The following is a 20141-nucleotide window of genomic DNA, read 5'->3' as shown; positions in this document are numbered from 1 at the left end:
AACTTTCTAATCGCACAGGACAGTAAGCCTGGTATCTCCTCGAACACGCTATCAAACCAGATGTTTCCAGAGTCTGGGGCCGAAGATGTCTCCTCCTCCCTGGAAGCTGAGTTCGCAGTTTAAGGAGAAAGGTCATTAGCAGCCAAACAAGCAGGAAACAGAGTTTTGCTTCACAAAGAAACGAGGAGCAGAAAGAGCAATCGGAAATCATCTCCCTACGCAGGTCCCTCTGTCCCTGGGGGCCCGCGGTCTGCTCAGTCAGGTAGGGACCCGGCCACCAACCCTTCCTTCCCAGCACCCGCTGCATAAGAAGTGCCTTTTTTTAAAATTTTATTTTTATTTTTATTTATTTATTTGACACAGAGAGAGAGATCACAAGTAGGCAGAGAGGCAGGCAGAGAGAGAGAGGAGGAAGCAGGCGCCCTGCTGAGCAGAGAGCCCGATGCGGGACTCGATCCCAGGACCCTGAGATCATGACCTGAGCCGAAGGCAGCGGCTTAACCCACTGAGCCACCCAGGCGCCCCAAGAAGTGCCTTTTTAAAAAATATTTTTTCATTGAAGTTCAATTAATTCACATACAATGTATCACTGGTGTCTGAGGTACAGGCCTGTGGTTCCTCAGTCTCAGGGACACCCGGGGCTCGTGGCATCCGGCCCCGCTGTCCCCTCCCCCCCTCCCCCCAGCAGCCCTCAGTTTGTTCCCCGACGTGAGAGTCTCGCTCTCTGGTGGTGACTTGTTTCATGTTTCCCTCCCTTCCTCGACGATCCTGCCTGGTTTCTCGAATTCCTCATACCAGGGAGGTCGGACGATCGTCTTTCTCCGACTGACTTGTTTGGCTCTGCGTGATGCCCTCTAGCCCACGCGCGGCGCTGCGGACGGCAGGATCACTTCTTCCGACGGCCGCGTCCTATTCCGCGGTGCGCAGGGACCACGTGTTCCCCGTCCGTCCGTCTGCGGGTGGACATCCGGGCTCTCCCCGGAGTCCGTCTGCGGGTGGACATCCCGGCCCTCCCCGTCGGCCCGTCTGCGGGGGCACATCCGGGCCCTCCCTGGAGTCCGGCTCTTGTGGACCTCGCTGCTCTAAATGTTCGGGAGCGCGGGCTCCTTCACCACATTTGTAACCCATGCGACTGCTGGGTCGAGGGCAGCTCTATTTTCCACTCCCCGAGGACACTCCCCGCTGCGCTCCCGTGTGGATGCCCCAGCTCACATCCCGGCCAGCAGTGTAGCGGGGTTCCCCTTTCTTTTCTTTTTTTAAGATTTTATTTATTTAAGACACACACACACACACACGAGCACGAGGCGGGAGGGGCAGAAGCAGACTCTCCGCTGAGCACGGAGCTCCCTGAGATCATGACCTGAGCAGAGCGTCACTGGGCGCCTCCAGGATTCCCCTCCCCCTCCCATGTCCTCGCCACCACCCGCCGTTTGCTGACTTGTTAACTGTAGCCACTCTGGCGGGGTGTCCCTGATGCCGAGGGACTGGAGCTTTCGTGCCTGTGTGGGCCGGCCCTTTGATGTCAACAAGTGCCTTTGGGAGCTGCAGCTGGACAGCAGGCACGGCCAGGGAGCCAGAGCTTGGAGACGAGGCCCGGGTGACCCTGGAAACTTGGGACAGACGCGAGAGAAGACCCGGGGCCCAGGGCAGAGGGGGAAGGCCTTGTGCGTGAGTCGCAGAGAGAGCCTCTGTCCTCCTGCCCTGGAGCCTGGAGGGGCTGGACTCCCGTGCCCTCTCCTCCGTAGCCTGCCAGATCCCTAGAACCACGGGCTCCACTCTGCAGTGCTCCTCGTGCTGTTGCCCAGGGCCGGCCTTCTCTGCCCCGGGGCGCCGGTACGCAGTCCCTGAAGCTGGTCATGACCCAGACTCACAGCAGCTCCGTGGGGGTTCGAGGGAAGGGCGTCTCTCCAGGCAAGCCTGACGGTGGGATTCGCCACGGTCCCTGGGGTGCGCCGAAGCACGTGCTGGGGAGCCCCTCCCTGGGGCACGTGCTGTCCCCAAGGACCGCACCTGGACTGTGCCTCCCACACAGACCCACAGTGGACTGGCTGCAGGAGCAGCAAACAAGGCTTTCTTTGAGGTCCCCACAGCTCAGCCTCACTCACCCTGAAGGACCCAGGGAGGGGCCGCCATCAGTTAGGACTTTGAATGTGTGGCATCAGCCTCCAGCTAGGCGGCCGGCCACAAAGAAGGACCCGTGGGGGCTTGAGAGCGCGACACAGGTGAGCACGTGTGATGGTAGATTCTCCTCGTGACTGGACTGGACCACAGGGCCCAGAAGCCCGGCGTCATCCTGGACGTGTCCTGAGGGGTTCAGGGTGCTACTGACATGTCCGTCCAGGGACGGAGGGAAGCCAGGAGGCCTCCCCAGTGTCAGCAGCCTCCCCCAATCTGTCAGGGTCCTGACTAGAGCATGAAGGTGGAGGAACGGAGCCTTCACTCTGCAGACCTGCCTTTGAGAGGGGATGTCGGTCTCCTCCTGCCTTAGGACTCAGGCTCCGGCTGGCAGACAGCCCTGAGCCTCCACCACCACGTGAGCTAACCTGTTGCTGCCCCTCAGAACAATTTGTTACTTAAACTGCAGCCCCTGGAGGATTTTACTAGTTATCAAGCACATTTAGATACGGCCTTAAGAAAAACGTAGACTGGCAACAGGTCTTTGGGGAGAAGGACGATGTACGACCGTGAAGCTGGGCAGCTGGGGATGCCGGGCTCGCTCAGGGCAGAAGGCCGCCCCTCACAGAAGCCGGGGAGCCGGGAACGTCTGGTCAGCTCAGGGTGTGGGATGAAAACCGCCTGTTTCCCTTTTCCGTTCTCGCTCCTTTCTCTTCCCCAAAGCGCCCGCTGTTTTCTAGATGAGTCCTCTGAGTGTGCTCTGCTCGTCTAACTGTAAACCTTGCCCTCCTCCTCGCTTGTCCGCAAGACAGAGACGGACGCTTGACCTTCGTCAGCCCTCCTGTTGGCTACTGTTTCTCTCCAACAAAAGGGAGACCGTGGAGTGGCTCACGGCAGCCGTCTTTCCGACTGTTGTCCCCTGCTCCCAGTCTCTTGCACCTGACACGTTTGTCCCTAATTGTCGGGAGCCGGTACAGGAGGCCTACTCTAAGAGCTGTAAGGGACTGAATATGATTGGCTGTTCATTTAGGTCCACTCTCGCGGGAGGTGCATGAGCACTGCATTCTGATTGGGTAACACTGCCTGTATAAAAACGCATGCGCCGAGGGTAGAGAGGGAGAAAGAAAAAAGCGATTAAATAAAAAAGGTTCGCCGCTACGTGAGTCTCCGAGTCGTTCTTGCGGGCTGAGAGTGACAAGTGGTGCCGAAACCCGGGAACTCGTGCAGAAGAGACGCGCGGAGTTAGGCAACGATCAGAATTGTCTGCTATCAGAATGTTGGAACGCCACGGTGGGAGACTCAGCAGTAATAGCCAAGATACCGACGTATATCCCAATGCCAGTACAGGTGAACCCCGACAACCTGCCGGTGCTGCTTCGACATAAACGAGACTTTGGAATAACAGCAGCCATCATTGCAGCTATCGCAGCATCCGCCGCCGCTGCTACTGCTGCCGCGGTAGCGTTGGCAACCTCGGAACAGACAGCAGCTGCGCTCAACAACGTCACAGGAATGGTCGCTGAAGCATTGGCTACGCAAGAACAAATTAACGGACATTTGCATGCTGGGATCCTTATTGTAAATCAAAGGGTTTATCTTGTACAGGAACAACTTGATATCCTAGAGTCCATTGTGTCGATAGGATGCATACATAATATGGCCAGACTTTGTATCACCCCTATAACTCATAACAACTTATCCTTAGCAGCTAACCTCTCTAGACAGTTAGGAAATATGCTTAATGGTACCTGGAACCGTCAATTTCAAAATTTAACTAGGCAATTATGAGCTCAAATTATATCCATAAATTCTACCAAATTAACTATTGCACCTGTTAGTGAGTGGGAAAAAAATATTACAGCAATCTGTTTCGTTCCTCAAACAGTGGGCCGGACTTGGTGCCATGGCTGTTCTCTTAATCACAGCTAACGTACTAATGTTACGTTGGGTGTGTGGCCATGTCCGTCGCAATCAACGACAATAACACCTCATGGTTCAAGCCATGATGGCACTTGAAGCTGGTACCTCCCCCCAGATATGGCTAAGTATGCTAGATCGGTAGTCAAAGACGAGTAAGACTGATCCCACACCATAGCAACCTAAGACAGGGGCTCTTCGACCAGGGAGAGTACCCGATGACGGGTAAGCATGTGTGCTGAGGATTGGCAACCTAAGACAGGCACGATCTCAGCCATTATAAATAAATAAAAAAGGGGGAGATGTCGGGAGCCAGTACAGGAGGCCTACTCTAAGAGCTGTAAGGGACTGAATATGATTGGCTGTTCATTTAGGTCCACTCTCGCGGGAGGTGCATGAGCACTGCATTTTGATTGGTTAACACTGCCTGTATAAAAACGCATGCGCCGAGGGTAGAGGGGGAGAAAGATAAAAAGCGATTAAAGAAGAAGGTTCGCCGCTACGTGAGTCTCCGAGTCGTTCTTGCGGGCCGAGAGCGACACCTAATTCTTCTCCCGTCACCGACTGGAAGCGGCACTGACCCTTGTCCACCACCACGTGAGCTAACCCTTGTCCTTGGTGTCTCGCTGTGTGTGTCCATGGATTCTGTTTCTCCAGGAACCCAGCCTCGTACGAGCAGTGAAGAAACCGTGGTGAGACCCCAACCCTGTGATGTCTGGAGGAAGGCCTGAAATACAACCATTTATAAGAAAAGTACATTTCTCAGACCTTCTTCATCCAAGGCTCCTGCGAGCTCTCAGAGGTGACCCAGGGTCTCACTATAGTGAAGGTGAGTCCCGGGCCCGCCCAAAGGTGTCCCGATGACCAGCTGTGGGACTGGAGGGTTGGAACCTCCAACCATCTCCAGAGGTTGGATCAGCCGATGGCCAGTGACTTAGTCAATTATGACTATATGACAGCGTCTCCATAAGACCCAAGAGGACAGTTTTCTGGTCCTTTTCCTCTTCAGAGACCATCCATAGGAGGGGGACCCAAGCACTCCTTGTGCCCCAAGCTCCGTGAGGGCCGAGTCTCCTTTGTGCGAGCCCTGCACGGCTCCTCACCTGCCGATTCATGTCCTTTGTCACAGCCTTTAATGTCTGGTAACCCCACAGATGTGTTTCCCGGAGTTCTGTAAGTGGCTCTAGTAAGCCCAAGGGACCTGCGGAAGGGCTTGGAGCCTCCAGTCGGTAACAGTCCATTCAAATCCCCAGCGACCACCAGGCCTGCGATGGCATCTGAGGTGGGTACGGTCGGATGGGGCCGAGCCCTCCGCCGGGGTCTGTGACACTACCTCTGCATGGACAGCATCGGAACCCTGCTGGCGTCCCAAGAGCCACCGGGCGCTGTGGGCGGGGCCCCGCACCGGCCCTGGGTCCAGGGGCCACAAACCAAATGAACGTGCGGCCTGGGACAAGACGTGGGCAGACGTCTATAGGGTGCCAGGCACCGGAACCTGCCCGGCACCCGCCTCTCAGTCGGCTTCAGGGGCTGAGCACGAGAACGCCGGAGAGAGCAGAGCTGAGCACGCGGGAAAGGGAGCGAGGGTGAGGCCGTTGGCTCCTGGGTCTGTCTGCCCAAAACTCAGTCAGACGCTTCCAAGTTGACCAAGCGCATGAAGGGCTTGCACTGCCCTAAGACACCATGACCCCTTCTCTGTGGTGAGATGGGCAGGGTCGCTTCTGTGAGAGTGAGGGCAAGGGACATGGAAGCCCGGCCAGGGGGCAGCTGAGGGCCCCCAGGGTGTCCAGGCTGGGCACGTGCCCCCCTGGGGTCTGGGGTAGGACTTCAGCTTTGCTCGGGAGACAGGAGGGCTGAGGTCTTCCCTGGGCTCCCCCAAGCCAGGGCTGACCCCAGCACCTGTCTCTGCTCCTCAGGTGTGGGGCCCCGATCTGAGTCCCACTGAGAGGAGACATGTCTGGGCCGTGTCTGGGCCGGAAATGGGGACTTTGCATCTGTCTTGATCTTCTCCGCCTGGAGACGTGGGGGTGGTGCCCCTGGTCAGGGGCTGTGTTTTTTTCAGGGGAAGGAGAGGCTGTTGTAGCCAGGCAGTCCTTCATCCTGTGCACGGGGTCTCCAGCTCTCCCCGGCTCGAGTGGGCCTGCATCGCCCCTTCCCATGGGAACAGGCACACGCGCTGGGACTCACGGTGTCCTGCGTGACTGTGGGGAGCAGGGCGCCCACTGTGGCCTCTGTGAGAGCAAGGCAAGGGTGGACGGCGACGTGGGAGCCTTGCAGTGGGGCCAACGCCCAGGGGCATCCCAGGCCCCAGGTTCTCTGTGGCTCTTCGGAGATTTCAGCCACGGTTTTACATGTTCCACATCTTTTCTGGCCGGAATCAGGGGGTATCAGGAACATGAGCCCTTCCTAGCGCTTCTAGCGGCCGAGCCGGAGGAACTCAGAGTCTGGGCTGCTGGGCACACAGGGCTTACTTTTTCTGCTGGGGACCCTCGACCGGTCCTCAGCTCCGCTTGCGGAGGTGTGTTAATGGGACCCCAGAATGCACACAGTTCAGGGAACCACCGGACACAGGAAACCCGGCACTGTGGCAGCCTCGGGAGGCCCCTGCCAGCCCCTCCAAGGAACCACCATGCCCTTCCCAGCAGGGCTGCTGCTGTCTGGACCCCCGCATGGAGCCGACTCTCAGCCCCGAATGTGGGCTGCACTGTCGGGGGCAGCTATGTACATAGCAGACAACATGGCGCTTGCGCCTGTGGCCAGACAGAGGACCTGCGCACCACCTGAACGATGATCGGCTATGCCCAGCACAGGGAGCCCATGGACACTGCGTGCCTTTTATCATGCTAAGCGTTGATCATGCTCCCTTTCACGTGTACAGCCGGCTGATGGGAGGAGAGGGGATAGAGATAGGGGTAAACATCGGGTGAGGGAGAACAATAAAGATTCGCAAGCTTGTCACTCCGTGTCTCCGGGTCGTTCTTGCTGGCAAGAGCGACACTGCACCGAACCCAAGCGAGTGCAGGCGAAGCCGCGGGTTACGTCTGCGGGTTTGACCTTTCGCAAGGAAGCCTCACGGTCTGGGTCTGGTCTCCGGCGCCCACGTCCCCGCGCTCGGGGCTGCCGTCCTGAGCCCGGCTTGCGGGCGGCCGCAGTCCATGGACTCGCTCCCGTGCGGCGCGCCCCTCCACCTGGCCCCAGCTTGCCTGCTCTCCCGGCAGCGGCTCGGACGGCTGTTGCTCGGGTCCGGCACCCACGGCCAAGAGAGATTTCCTGAGACGTCTGTGGTGCAGAGAGGTGATTTTATCAAAGCCTGGGGATTGCCCTGCGGGAGGGACAATCTGCACTGGGGCTTGCAGGGCACCGACGGTCTACCCGGGAGCTGGGAGAGGCAAGGACAAAGGCAGGTTGTCCAAAAGGACTGTCGCAAGCTAAGGAAGACCTTTGGGACCCTGGAGGCCCGGCTGTCGTTAGGCTAAAGGTGTTTTCCCCGTAGCAAGGCCCTGGCATGAAGACAGTGGAGATCCTGAGGGCGCCATGTGGGCAGTGAGCCGCAGGTGCCAGAGACGCGGGGTGCCACCCACCCACATTCCCTCCGGCCCGTTTCCCTCAACACTGCGGAAGCGGGGGAACGTTAGGGCCCCAAGGAACAAGGTCTTCGGGGCTTTGGGAGGTGACGGACAGGGAGCTTCTTCCCTAGAAAGCACGAAGACATGTGAGCTGAGGGAGACCCTGCGATCCCTGTCAGAGAACCATCTGCGGTTCCTTCCCGGCCCCCCAGGGTGGCCGGGCTGCCTGAGGAGTGGCCCCCGGACCCCCGGAGGACGTCAGCCTCTGCTCAGCCCTCCCTTGCTGCCCCCTCCCTCAGCAAGGGGAACCAGTTCGCCCGCTTCAGCGGGGCAGCCCAGGCTGTCCCCGCAGTGGCCGCAGCACGTGCCCCCGGCAGCAGTCCCTGGGGGTCGCCAGCCCCACACCCTCGCTGTCCCTCCGGCAGAGCCGTCTGGGGCGGAAAGTGCTCTCTCCCGGTGGCTTTACCTGCTGTGCCCCTGATGCTGGGTTATGCGGGGTCACAAGCAGGCCGCAGCGTCGGTGGCACACTCCAGTGGCTTCCGTCCCCGCGCAGGCACCTGGGAGGCCTCTGCGAGCGCAGCTGACCCGACAAGCCTCACTTGGCCTTGGCCCACCGCGGCAGTCTGCTGCAGGTGGCAGGCACAGCTCCTCTCTGGCAGGATTTTCACTAGTTTCCATGGCCTCCAGGTCCTGTGCTGCACCGTACGAGTCCCCCAGATGTGACGGCATCCTCACAGACACCGGGGTCTCGGAACCGGCCGTGTCCCAGTAACCGGAGCGTGCGTGGGAGGCTGCCCGCAGCGATGGCTCGGCCCCTTGTCGGGGGCGGGGGATGGAGACCTGAGGCTGATCCACGATCCCCCCACGGAGGAAACACGGCCCCTGTGTGCGCCCCACGGGACAGATACACAGGCAAGCTCTGTCCAGGCACTTTGACCCAGAAAGCTCCCCAGACGCCCTCTCGGGCTCTCACAGGGTTCTGTCTGGAATTTACCGTTTCATGTCTTCCTCTGAAGGCTTGAACACTCCACGCTCTTCCTGACATTTTAGTGGTTGCTGATGAGGTTGCCAAAGGCTGGCTGAGGACAGGGCAGAAGCCGACACCCTGCTCCGCGCCCCCGGGTGGGGTCTGTGTGGCAGTCCTCGGGCACACACCCAACGGTCTCGCTGTTAACGCCTTGTTAGAGGGGAAAACCACATTATTAACTTGACCACGGCAGGGCCTCCAGTGTCCCGTGAGCTTCTTTAACAAATGAAAATCCTCCTGAAACACCCCTTTCCTTACTTCCCCCAACCCCATATGCAGACTCAGCCGCCGCTCACAACCCCGACACAGCCACTCTGTGGGCTGTCCCGTGGGCAAAAAATGTCTGATACCATTACTTACAGCAACTTCCAAGTAACATAGTTCAAGTTCAGTAAAACCACCGTTTTTGCACCAAAGATATTTCAAGAATTCTGTCCTCGCTGTGGGTTCCAGACTCCGCTCCACCGAACCTCACCTTCAAAATTACATCACTCTCAGTGCCAAGAGCTTTTTCTTTTCCTTAAATTATTGTTTATTTCCTTTGTAAAGATTTTATTTATTTATTTGTCAGAGAGAGCACAAGCAGGGGGCACGGCAGCCAGAGGCAGAGGAAGCAGCAGGCTCCCCGCTGAGCAGGAAGCCCCATGTGGGGCTCGGTCCCAGGACCCCGGGATCGTGACCTGAGCCAAAGGCCGACTCCCAACGACTGAGCCCCCCGTGCGCCCGAGAGCCTTTCCTGTATCCTTGCTTAGTAGAACTCCATCGGTCCGGTCGCACTTGGCGTCCATGCATTCCCAGACTCCGCTCTCCTGGTTCACCATGACGGGTTAAAGAGTGGATTCGTTTCTGTTTATCCAAGTAGCGATTCTGGGTTTCCCAGACCTGGGGTGGAATGTCTTCCAGCTGTTTTGTAACGTTCTTACCCTGTAAGTATTCAAACTCGGATGTCCCCCGTTTTCCATCCTTCTCCTCCTGGAACTCTGAGGAGCACACACGGTCTCTCCGAATCGCCTCCACGCCTGCCGTGTTCCCCCACATTGTCTGTGCTTCGGTCTGGGTGGTCTTTCTGTCCCCACGAGGCAAGACCTTGGAGCTGGCAGCGTTCACCCCAGCCAGCGAGCACTGCAAACCCACCCTCTGAGTCCTTAACTGCGATTTTACTGCGTTTTGCAGTTCTAGAACTTCAAGTTCCCATGTCCCTTTCTCCGACTTTCCGTCCATGCTAATGGGCGCTCTCTCGGGGAGCTCAGGGAGCGCGGCTGGTCCGTCACCTGGGGAGTCCAGCACCCAAACTTCCTGTTGGCTTTTTCCTGCCGACCCTCCGCCATGTTTCCTCGTCTCTTCAGGGGCTCTGCATGGCTGATTTCAGGCCTCCGGTGACACTCCCCCCCAGGAACCCTGAAAACACCTGAAATTACCTAACCCCCATTTCAGACATTGTGACTTCTCCATATTTCTGGATTTTTAAATAAAGATTTTTGTTTACTTACTTGAGAAAGAGAGTGGACAGCGGAAGAGGGAGAGAGAAAATCTCAAGCAGGTGCCCCACGGAGCGTGGAGCCTGCACAGGGCCCGATCTCACAACACCGAGGTCATGACCTGAGCCCAAATCTAGTCGGACGCTGAGTGCCGGAGCCCCCAGACGTCCCTGCGTCACTTCCCAACATGCGTCCCCTGCTGGGGCTGTCAGTTCACACTCACTGTGATCTCTCTTCTATTGCGACTTCTTTGTCATGGTTTTCCTGTTTCCTATTTACATTTTTGGGTTCTTTTCCCTTTTTTGTTGATTTGCATGGGACGAATCATTTTTTATTTTGTAACTTTTATAAAAACTTGCATTTGTGTCTTGATTCAGCACGTGCTTACTGAGCACCTACTGTGCGCCCAGAATTGCCCTGCACGATAGACGCCCAGCAGGTGCGGCCGCGTCTGGGCCCAGTGCTCTCCAGGCTGGCTCAGCACTGCTCCCTGCCCGCGCTGAGGGCACGCCGGGGTCCCAGCCTCACACACACTCCTCCCCAGCGGCACGGCTCAGGAGTGCATTTGGGGTTTATCTGGTCGACTCCCCTTTGCTGCAGCCCTCGCTCTCAAGTTTCTGGGGGGGTGGTTTGTCCCAAAGCCAGACTTTGCAAAGGGAAGAGTCTATTACTTCTGTGACTGCTTGCAGCTTGTCCTGCATCTTTCTTCTCTTTCAGTTCCTTGTCCAAGAAGGTTTTCAATGTAGTGTTCGGTGGGTTTCTGGAACTACCTTTACTACGCTGTTACAGTGGAATGACAGTTTGGCTGGCTGTTAAATCCTGTATTTGTTTCTTTCAATTCTTCAAAATAACACCATATATATGGGGCGCCTGGGGGGCTCCGTCGGTTAAGCCTCTGCCTTTGGCTCAGGTCATGATCTTAGGGTCCTGGGGGGCTCAGCATGGAGTCTGCTTCTCCCTCTCCCTCTGCCACACCCCCTGTTTGTGCTCACTTGCTCTCGCTCGCTCGGTCAAATAAAAAAATAAAATAAATTAACACCTTAGAGTCTCTGTACACGATTTGCTGAGAAACCTGTTACCAGTGGCTTGTTCCTCTGTAGGTCATCTGTTATTTCTCTCTACAGAACTTTCTCCTTCTGGAAACTCGGCTTTTGATGCAGTCTGGATGGGCCCAAAGACGCCGATGGGGGCCCTCACGGGACCGGACGCGAGGGCCTTTGGCTTCGTGTAGGTTGGAAATGGAGCACACACTGAGAAGAGCCAGCAGAGTTTGTTGGAGACAGAGAATGTGGATAGGACAGAGCATTCGGGAGACTCTGAAATGAAAGCAGAACGAGTCTCATCCTTGCTTGGGGCCTGTTTCTATTGAGGATGGTGGTCTGGGGGCACATGTCCTCTCAGGCCTCTGGAGAACTGGTCAGAACAAGGACAAGGGTTCCCGGCAAGGCAAGGTCCTGACCTATGTCCTTGATCAGGGGGTCTTGGCGTCAAGGTGTCTGGAGCCGATGGTCTTGGAAAACATTCACAAGGACCTCACCTGGTCACTCCTTAGATGCTACCTGTTGTGCTGGAAATCTCCAAAGAAATCACTGACCCCCTGACCTGTACAAGGAGGACATATGCTACCTGTGCAAGGAGGCAGGTGTTGGGCAGGAGTGCGGGTCCAGGCAGGAACAGAAGTGGGAAAAAGAAGCAAAAGAAGCAGTTCACTGTGGGGCCCCCGGTCTCCCTGTCCCAGACGTGTGTTCTGAACAACCAACACTGAATATTAGGCAAACATACAACTTCCTCCTTCCCTGGGCTTATTGGTAAATAAACACACGCTACCTCTGCTGCATCTGTCAACAAGAAAAGTAGCCTGGTGTGATGGAGATGTCATAGGTAACCCAGACATAATTGTTGAGGAGAACAAATGAGTTAAATGGATGTAAGTGGAATAAAAGGTTTTAGGTGAATTTAAGTAATTTTCCCAAATCTGTTTGGTAACCTAAAACCTTAAAGTTTTGCTAAGTTAAATGAGGGACAGTCACTGAGTATCTAAATCATTTCCGAATAAAATCCTGGAACATGACTGAGTGAACACAGGCTGACCCGCTTCGGGACCCCATCTTCCAGAGAAGCGGAACCTGTGGACTGGGGCCGTGAGCGCATGCGAGCCACGCCAGAACCGGCAGCGAGAGGGCCAGCGGCTGGGGCGTGTCCAGGACGTCACCAAGCCACAGAATCCCAGGGGCTCTGTCCTTTCCCAGTTTGCACTAGAAATTAGGGTTTCTAAGGATTCAACACTCTAACTAACATCTAATTAAAACTGGTAGAAATAAGAAAATATCTCCATACGCCAGGAAAACGGGATGCGATGTGTATTTTTGGTAAAAGAAGGCATTTGGAGAGGAAATACACTTTGTGGAGGGAAATGAAAGTAATTTCGTCCTAGAGTAAAGCCGGTTACTTCAGAAAGGGAATGAGAACAGGGAACACCCTAGAATAAAAAGCGGTAGAAGGTCCGTGGAGAAGGAATGTTGTGGGAGAGATTCTGTGTTTGATGAGCTGGAAGAGAGTGAGTGAATTTTTTTGTTTTTTAAAGATTTTATTTATTCATTTATTTATTTGCCAGAAAGCAAGAGCACAAACAGAAGAAATGACAGCAGAGGGAGGAGGAAGCAGGCTCCCCGCTGAGCAGAGAGCCCGATGCAGGGCTCCATCCCAGGACCCTGAGACCATGACCTGAGCTGAAAGCAGAGGCTTAACCCTCTGAGCCACCCAGGCGCCCCATGTGCTCAGGTTGAAAAACAAGCTTCAACATCAGTCGCGTCTGTGCATAAACCTGGGACCTGACTTCCTTTCTTCTGGAAGGACACGGGTCTGCTCCTGGTAAGAGACTGTGACAGCCTTTCCTCTATTTATCCAAATTATCTGCCCAGAAAACAAGCATCATACATTTTGCCAAAATAATTTCCCACGTCTGTCAGGCCTTCGCCTGCCAAAGGAAACCTCGTCCTCTCGATATCAAGGGTTAAGTTTTGCTAAGATGTTCGTGACCTTCTGCGCTTGCCTCTGAAGCCTTCGTCACTTTGGTTAAAGGGTTAACCAAATATTGGGTGACGGCGACCTATGATCCTATTTGCCTAAGTGCTTGAAAATCTTCTGATCTTTTTGACAAACTTTCCAAAATTCAAATTCCAGGTAAAACCTTTTGGAACTTGAATTAACTTTGAGTTTTACAGAGGGTCCCTGAAATATCTTAAGATTTGTTCTCTCTCCTTATATAAAGGAGAATTTAAACTAACTCGGCTTATTTGAGATGTTAAATTGCACGGGAAGCCCTCTTTACCCTATGTCTGTATGGGTATATGTTATAAATGTTCCAGAAGTGATGTGAAATTTCTGGCCATCTCACCTGTCCTGATATAACACATCAGTCGTAATTTTAAATGCATGTCACGGCAATAAGCAGATGCTCTTGTCAGCTCGGCCACAGCGAGCTCCCATCGGACACACGGTGACATCGGACACACGGTGACGGCAGCCGAGCCTCGGTCCCCTGCAGACACTGCCCTTTCACCGGGACGCAGCTGCCCGTGGCCTCATCTGCAGAGAAATTCAGCAACGGGCTCGGGCAATGGCTTGGGCGTGCTGCTCTCCGGGGACTCCTGAACCACATCGTTGCACTGCACAGAAGGACACTTTCCCTCAAGCTATAACCTTTGCGGAGCCTTAAACCATTACCTTTTCTCCCTATCTGATCCCTGCAGAATTCCGACCCTTGAGTACTTCCTCAGGGCAGGGCACTCACTCGCTGGATCCTGGATCCGTAGGACAGCCGCTGGTCATCCTTGTAGGTGGGCTGTTGCTCCGGGGCTGAGGTCCTCTGGGGCTAAGGTCCTCTGGAACAGGGTCGTTCCTACCTACCCCTCAACCTGTGAAACTCTGGAAGCACCCTCAGCCCTCAGAGCCAACGAGCACACGGATGGCTCCAGTGAGACTCTCGGCAAAGTTCATGGACAGCCTGGGAACACCCGACAGGGGGCTCCGTTGCTGGTCTGGATTCTCAGGTTTGTCCTTTCACAGCTCCAAGACTCACCCCTCGAGGGACCACAGGATACGCAGTGCGCCTGGTTCCTACTTCTTCCCACCCGCAGCTAAGAAAGGGAGAGACACTTTAATATTGCGTGGCCCTCACTGCTTCCATGAGAAATAACCAGGCTGGGGGTGCCCGGGCGGCTCAGTCGGTTACGCGTCCAACTCTGGATTTCGGCTCGGGTCGTGATCTCAGGGTCGTGAGATCGAGCCCCACGTTGGGCTCTGGGCTCAGTGGGGAGTCTGCTTGAGATTGTCTGCCTTCCTCTCTCCCTCCGTGCCTCCCCCTGCTCACACGCACGCACGCGCACTCTCTCTGGGATAAATAAACATAAATACACAAATAAAACCCTAAAAAAGGAAAGGAAAGAGAAAGGGAAAGGAAGAACGCGCTGAGGCCACCTTCTTACAGAGCTGAAGCCCTGCAGCCTCGCGTGTGGCCTCACGGAGAGTCGGCGTCTCCGGCCAAGGCGTCCTCGTGCGTCTCTTCACGCCCACCTGGAAGGCCCCCCCAGGTGCTGTTAACCAACCCTTGTGCTGCCAACGGAACCCCAGGGGACAGACCCCCAGTCTCTGAAGAAAGCGCCGAGCCCTGAGCAGCCCTCACGCCCCCGACAACCCGAGAGTCAGGACTTCGCAGAGCAGAGGCAGAGGGCAGCGGACGGGCCGCTTGCCCCGGACAACCACGCCAGGCCCGTGCCCTTTCTGGCTTCGGCCCTGTCTTACTTCCTCTCTCTTCTGGAGAAGACAATGCTCGCTTCCCACTGCAAATTCGGGAACCTCTCCAGCCGTCGGGTCTGGTCACAGGGTCCCAGACCTCTCGGTCTCGCCGGCAACGAGTTCATCTCTAGTCCCCGGGGCCAATGCTGACGACCCTCGTAAGCCGCTGGACGCTCCCCACCGCGAGGCGAGGCCCCGGCGGTCCCAGGCCTTCCCCAGTCACACCTGTGCTGCCCAGCCAACGCCCTCCACCCTGTCCATGCGCCGGCTTCCCTGCTCCAGGACCTTTCCTTACCTGAACGTGGTCTCTCCACAGGGGAGAGATCCAGGTGAGTTTGTGCTCTTTCAAGGTTTTTAGCAAAGACCCTTTTAGGAAGAGCGGGCCTCCCGGATGCCGTCCGGACTCGCCGACCTGCGGTGGGAGAGGACCCCCCAGGAGGCTGTGGCTCTCTCGGTCCACATCACCGCCGGGTCCTCTATGCTGCGTCTGGCTTTGCTTTTGCTGCGGTGGATGGCACTGCCCGGGGTCTAGGGTGTGCGGAAGGCTGGCAAGCCAGAGGTCAGTCCTTACCGGATACCTTGGTGTCCCTGTTCCCACCTGTAACACACCAGAGCTCCGATCCCGCGGGGCCTCCATGACTGCCCCTGGGTTTGCTTCCGGAGGGAGCGGGCGTCTTTCTTCCAGGGTCAGAAGAGGTGCTGAGCTGTCGCCATCAGAAGCGTCTCCCTCACGCGAGGAGATGGGCTCCGCCGCCACAGCAGGGGCAGCCCGGCCAACGCCAACAGACAGGCTGGCCGCAGGTTTGGGGTGGCTGCGTGGCCTTGATCACCCGCTTGCTGAGCAGGGGGTTTGTGTGACGGCAAGACCACCTGTTGGAGAAGCAGAAATGCACGTCCACGAGATCAGGGAGGGGCTGGCTGCACCCGCCGCAACCCCCCCACCCCCAGCCCTCCGTCTGCTGGGCTGCCCACCTGCAGGCCGGGCCCAAGCCTTCGAGCCATCATACACGCTGGAGTTGTGAGAATTTTCATTCTGCCTGCTATAGCTGTTCTTGAACTTTGTTAACCCTCCGCACACAGACCCTTGCTCACGCTCTCTTCTTGATGACCTCAGTCCTCCGTCCCTAGCAGAGCTAACAGCTCTGCTTGACGTCTGCAGACCACTGGCCTTACGGGGTGAAGGACCAGATGCTCCAAGAAGATGAGGCTTGACCCAGTCTGAGAACAGCCGTCACAGATTCCGGCAGGTCTGTTCAGGGTCAAGTCCACACCCAGCGGCCCCGGGGGCTCCGGGCAGCTGCCCTGCCCATGTCTTCTCCTGGTCGAGGAAGTGGGTCTTTGGGACTTGAGTTCAACCTTTTTCCAGGCTGCTGGTTTCCAGAATAAAGCAACCCTTCCTTTCCCCCATCATTTCTCTCTCAAATATTGGTGTTCGAGCCGTAAGCCACCGATCCTGACAGAGCTGGCACCAGTCTTCGGGCCGGTAAGAGGGTGACGCCGTCTCAGCTCTGGGAGGTGATCCCCTGGACGACGGCTGGAAGTACCTGGGGGCTCTGGGGGCTCAGCAGGGTCTCGATTTCCAGCCCGCGCACTCTCCCTCTGACACGGACAAGACGACCAGGAGAGGTCCTTCCAGGCACAGAGAGCAAACCCAGTAAATGCAGAAATGATCAGCAGTGCTTTCAGGGAAGATCTTGATCAAAAGGGGGGAATGTGAAAATAAATGAAGGACACTTCATTTAAAATGGAGTCAGGGGCGCCTGGGGGGCTTGGTCATAAGCTTTCGACTCAGGTCATGACCCCAGGCAGGTCATGATCCCAGGGTCCTGGGATCGAACTGGCATCGGGTTCCCTGCTCCGTGGGAAGTCTGCTTCTCACACTCCCCCTCTCCCTGCTTCTGTTTTCTCTCGAGATGTCTCTGTCAAGTAAATAAATAAAATCTTTCCCAAAAAAAAAGGGAAAAGAAAGAAGAGGCAGGAAATCTCTCTGCGCCCAGCAGCCACACACAGCCTCCGACTCACCGTCCCCCCCATTTCCCCTGAACCCTGAAAGCAGCTGACCTCCCCTTGTCTGCTGTGCGTGCCTGTGGCTCCCCTCAGCTCCGCACTGTGTTTGTGTCGGTGTCTCAGCGGATGATGCTCTCCTTAGCGTCGCCACCGGCTCCCCATTCGGTGTGGACGCCGTCAGTCAGCGGGTAGCTCTCTCCAAGTCCCCTCCACAGCCGCACTGCAGCCATTCCCGGGGGGCGCAGGGGCTTGGGCCGTCCTTCCCCGCCTCCCCACACGGAGGGGCGCGAGCACACGGGGAGGCACCCATGGGAGAGGTCTCCCTCCACAGAGTCCGCTTCACTCGGTCCCAAAGCGAGATCAACACAGTCACCACGCAGCCCAGGTTTCCAAACCCGGCGACACTTCTCCAGGTGAGGAGCCGGGCTTCTTCCAGGGACGCATGTGGGGCAGAGCCCACGGCCAGCCGGCCAGTCGCTCACAGACCCGGCAGGAGCAAAGCTGGTCTGCGGCCCGTCACGGGGATGAGCGCGCCTGCCCCACACAATGTAGGAAACAGCCTCCACCTCCCAGAGGCCTTTCTGCAGAGAAAGTGCTGGGCTGTCCAGGACCAGAGACTGGGGACATCCCAGAGAGGAAGGGGACAGGAAGGAAAGCCATGCTTGGTTCAGGTGACCCCAGAATTGACCGCCAGGAGAAGTAACAGGAGACTGCCAGCCTCTTGAAGACAGGACTGCTCTGTGGCCACTTCTGAAGGGGGCAGCCGCAGCCGGAGCCTCTGCCCACGGGTCCCAGAGCCCAGCGCTCACGCCATCCACAGGGCACCGTGGGCAGCAGCGTGCTTGGGAGCTGGGCCCATAGGAAGACCTCTGGGAGGTGGAGAGTGTTTCCTACATTGTGTGGGGACAGGTCTGCTGATGGGAAAATGCTCCTCCTCCCAGTGATGAGGGGACAGAAGGTTGGCTGAGGACAAAGCAAACTCTGAGCCCCCAAAACCTCCCCCCACCCCCACCCCTGGGTGGGACAAGTGTGACATTTTTCCAAAATCTCCCAACTATCTTAACATGAATGCCGTGCTCAGAGAGGGAAAACGACCTAGACCAGGGCAAGGCCGAGGGTCCCAGGTCTCCGCAGGTTGCCTTTAGCGTATGAAAGTTCTATTGAAACCTCCCGTTCCCACCGAACAGACCCTGCCACCCCTCACGCCCACCGGTCCTGTCCCCAGGCTTTAGTAAACCACCATTTTGCATCAAAAGTGTCTCAGGAACTCTTTCTTGGTCGTCGGCTCTGGACTCCAGCCCCCGAACCTCACTTAGACTCTAAAACTTCATCACTTGAGCCCTTTCTTTTTTTTAGTATTTTATTTACTTCTTTGACAGAGAGCAGGAGCCAGTGAGCGAGCAGGGGGAGGGCCAGAGGCAGGGGGAGAAGCAGGCGCCCAGCTGGGCCCAGAGCCGGAGCTGACCTGGGGCTCAATCCCAGGACCCTGAGACCGTGACCTGAGCTGCCCCGGGGGGGCCCTCCCTTGTGCCCTTTTAAAGCAGAGAGATTCTGGGTGTGCGGCTGAAGCTGACGGGCGCCGCCGCCGGAGGAGTCGAAGCTTCCCTTCTGCTGCCTCTCCCCTCCCCTCCCCCGCCTCCCCCATCCCTCCTCCCCGCCTCCCCCTCCCCCGCCTCCCCCCATCCCTCCTCCCCGCCTCCCCCTCCCCTCCCCCATCCCTCCCCGGACTCTTCTGCCCGCCCCTCCCCTCCCTTCCTTCCCCCTTCCTGCCCTTCCTCCCCTCTCCCCTCCCCTCCCCAGGCCTTGGAAGGGCGGAGCCACAGGGAGGGGGAGAGAGATGGAAACAGAAACGCTCCAGGGCGGGCGGTGGAGGTGGAGGCAAAGCCTGGGGGGAGGAAGCAAAACCAGGTTCCCGGGTCCGGGCGGGTCTCGGCAGGAACCCGTCCGGGCCGCTCCCCGCGGAGCCGGGAAGTCACGTGCCTGTGAACCAGAAACCGCCACGGAGTCCCTCGTCTTTAGTGACCGAGTTCTGGGTCTCCCAGGGCTGGGGCGGTGTTCATTCCTAGTACTTGCACCGTTTTGGCCTGGAACTTGGGGATTTCAGTTCAATCTCTTTGAGGCTTAGATGACGGAGGGAAAGGATTAATTCCCAAATAATTTCTCTGGGATTCCGGATCTTGGAAATGGGTTTATATTCAATAACATTTAAAGAAGCTTTTATTTATTTGGGAGAGAGCACAGGCAGGGGCGTGGGAAAGGGAGAAGCAGGCTTCCCGCTGAGCAGGTGGCACGTGCCTATCCCAGACCCTGGGGCTTAACCATCTGAGCCCAGGGGACTCAAAAGGGTTCCTATTCAAAGAGGGCATTTTAAATGCTGTCACTACAGAATCAGAGCTTCTTTGGGCTCTCCTCTGATCTAAAGGAGTGACTTCTATTTCAGTGCCCTGGATCCTGAGAGAAGAAACTCTTCGAAAGGCCTGACACTCCAGGAAAGCCACCTGAGAAGTCTAAGTCAGCATGACTGTCCTTAAACTTTGTTCAAAGCCAGAGCCGGATTTCCAGCCGCCACACAGCCACACAAGCGGGCTTCAGGAATGAGTGGCCTACAGGGAAATCATCCTGACCTTAACGTCTCTGTGAATGCCTCTGGGCCCTGCATTCTTCAACGTTATAACCCTCATTTCCTGCCTAGATGCTAATCTAGAATCTTTCTTTTTCCAGGATGTGACAGAGCATGTAACCCTGTAGGAACTGCTGGGTTTTCCTTCCCTGTGAAGTCGTGTTTCCCAGGCGGTTGTCCTAACTTGAGCTGGAATAACACTCTTTCTGGTAGAGATTCGTTTTTTTTTTAAATACCATTTTTTAAAAGATTTTATTTATTTATTTCAGGGGCGCCTGGGCGGCTCAGTGGGTTAAGCCTCTGCCTTCGGCTCAGGTCATGATCTCAGGGTCCTGGGATCGAGCCCCGCATCGGGCTCTCTGCTCAGCAGGGAGCCTGCTTCCCTTCCTCTCTCTCTGCCTGCTTCTCTGCCTGCTTGTGATCTCTCTCTGTCAAATAAATGAGTAAATAAAATCTGAAAAAAAAAAAAGATTTTATTAATTTATTTCAGACAGAGAGAGAATGCGCGTGCGCACCGGCACAAGCAGGAGGAGGGGCAGAGGGAGAGGGAGAAGCAGGCTCCCCATTGAGCAAGGAGCCAGACATGGGGCTTGAGTCCAGGACACCAGGATCA

The sequence above is a fragment of the Mustela lutreola genome, chromosome 1 (assembly GCF_030435805.1).
Source record: "Mustela lutreola isolate mMusLut2 chromosome 1, mMusLut2.pri, whole genome shotgun sequence".
NCBI classification, from domain to species: domain Eukaryota; kingdom Metazoa; phylum Chordata; class Mammalia; order Carnivora; family Mustelidae; genus Mustela; species Mustela lutreola.
This window is presented reverse-complemented; position numbering follows the sequence as displayed.